Raw genomic sequence first — 2,730 nt, forward strand, 5'->3', positions numbered from 1 at the left:
TCTTTCTTTCTTTCTTTCTTTCTTTCTTTCTTTCTTTCTTTCTTTCTTTCTTTCTTTCTTTCTTTCTTTGCAACTCCTATCAGAAACCAATTTGTAAGCAAAAACAAAATCAATCCTAATTAGTTTTTCATTAAATTATGTTTAGCAACAAAACTGGTACTTCTACTTTAAGCCCCCAACACATTCATCAGACTTAGGTCTGTTTGACTCATAGCATTTAAAAAATTAGCCACACTTGGAAAAAAGAACTGGCCAGGATTTTCAGTGTTATAGACTCTGAAAGCAATTCCAAAATAATAGTTCCAGAATTTTTTTTAATAAAGCAGTATCATTGGAATAATTGCATATCATCTAAAATAATTATTTAGATAGGATAGCACTATGTGCATGATTAAGTTCTGACTATGTTTTTGAAAATCAGTTCCAATACTTAACAGTCCTGCTTTAAACATCACAAAGTCCTTCATGTCCTCTAGTTCCCTTAAAGAGAAGAGAGGATTGACGGGTAGGGAAGTCTATACCTAATGCCATTTAAGTTGATAATTGTGAAGTTGTGAGTTTTCCAAAATTCACCTTAGACTATAGCACACTTTAAAATATTAGTTCTATTCATGAAATTATATTAATAAATTTAATCTCTATCTTTTAAATATCAGACTTAGCTAAAACAAAATGAAGTGATACCAAATACCAGATCAGATGCAAAGATTTAATTAAAGCAACAGTTGTCCTAGATCATTTTCTTGTTTGAATTAGTCAATACTTACGGTGGATTAAAAGTAGCCACAATTATTTTGCCCCTCCCTCCAATACCCCCTCCATTTGAACTTCAGCTGGCCCTTCACAGCTTTAACCAATACAATGCAGCAGAAGTAATACTGTATAGTTTCAGAGACTGAGCCTTAAAAAATCTGCAGCTTCTGCCTTCATACTTAAAACTTTTCCTTTGTCTCCATACTGTTAGGACCCCAAAACCCATGAAGCAGCCATATAAAGGAAAATAGAGATACTCTGTTTAATGGTCCCAACTGAGCTCCTCAAAGTCAAAGCTAGCAAAAAGCGGTAGCCCTCTAGGATTGAGTAGCCTTGTGACTGAGTCTTGTTGGATGTTCCAGCCTCATAGAGTCTCTAGGTGACCTCGGTCCCAGCTGACAGCACTTAGGAGTATAACCTAATTCTACTTATTAGTTGTATTTCCAGGGCAAATAATTTAATACTCTGTTTCAAGTCCTTCATTTTTAAACTGGAATAATAACAATACTTCCTTATTGGTTTATTGTTAATAAAAGGAAATAAAAAATTGAAGGCACCTATGTAACAGCAGTTTTCATCAAACTGATAAATTCGCCATTTCCACATTGTTTCTACTTAATAAATCCTGCCATCAAACTCATGTAAGCTAAGGAGCACCCTCATACCTGATATCTTACTTGGGAATCTCTCTCCACTGCTCATTCTTTAGCTTTATTTTTAGGAAATATCAACAAATTTATTAAAGAGAATTGCATGGCAATTAGACTTATACCTGTTTCTTGATGAGTACACTGGCAAAACACAAGGGAAGTTTGTTACAGATTTTTCTTCAAATGAGCATATTCTGATTGTCATCATCATCACCATTTTGCTCATTTGTCATGAATTCTGTAAGTTCTTGATGAAAATTATCCAGGCAGACTATATTATACTGTGTAACCTCAGCTTCTCTCCTCCATTGGGAAAATGCCCTAGAATCTACAGTCATATCATGCCATTGAATACTACAGGAACAACTATCGATATATGAAATAAATTAGGTATATCTCAAGGACATTATCTTGAGTGGAAAAAAAGGCTAATCTCAAAAGTTGTTACTATATGAATCCATTTACATTTCATTCTTGAAAAAAATTATAGAGATAGATAAATGAGTAGTGGATGACAAAAATTAGGGGTAGTGGAAGAAAAAGGGTTAGATGTAGCTATAAATGGGAAACACAGGGAGATCTCTGTGGTGATAGAATAGTTCTGTATCTTGACTGGGGGTTGGTTACACAAATCTACGTAAGCAATAAGATGGCATAACTATACACACACATTGAACCAATGTCAATCTCCTGGTTTTATACTGTGATATTCTACTCTGGTTATAAATCATGTAAACATTGACAGAAACTGGTTTAAAGGGCACATGAGACCCATCTGTATGATTTTTGCAACTTCCTGTGAGTTCGTTATTATTTTTAAATTAAAAATTAGGAAAATACTAAATATTGGTGAATAAGGGATTAATTAAAAGTTTTAAACACTTTGGAAACTGTCAGTAACTAGTAAACTGAACCTAGCCCTGTCCTATGATCTAGAAATCCCAGTCTTAACCATATACCCAAGAAAAGTGAATGCTTATGTCCACCAAAAGATACATACAAGAATGTTCAAAGTAAGTTTACTCATAAAAGTCTTAAATTGGAGACAACCCATCGACTAGAGAATAAATAAATAAAATGTGGTGGATTAATACTGTGGAATATGGCATGGCAATAAAAAAAAATCAAACTTCTAATATATGCAACAACTTGGATAAATTTTACATGATGTTGAGAGAAAGAAGCCAGATACGAAGGGATGACTTCGTACATAGAAAAGTCAGAATAACAGTTACCTCTGGGATGGCGTTATTAACCAGCAAGGGGCATACAGAAACCCCCTGGAAATGTTCTCTATGTTTATCTGTATGGTGATTACACAAGTGTG

The sequence above is a fragment of the Pteropus vampyrus genome, unplaced genomic scaffold (genome assembly GCF_000151845.1).
Source record: "Pteropus vampyrus isolate Shadow unplaced genomic scaffold, Pvam_2.0 Scaffold133, whole genome shotgun sequence".
NCBI lineage: Eukaryota > Metazoa > Chordata > Mammalia > Chiroptera > Pteropodidae > Pteropus > Pteropus vampyrus.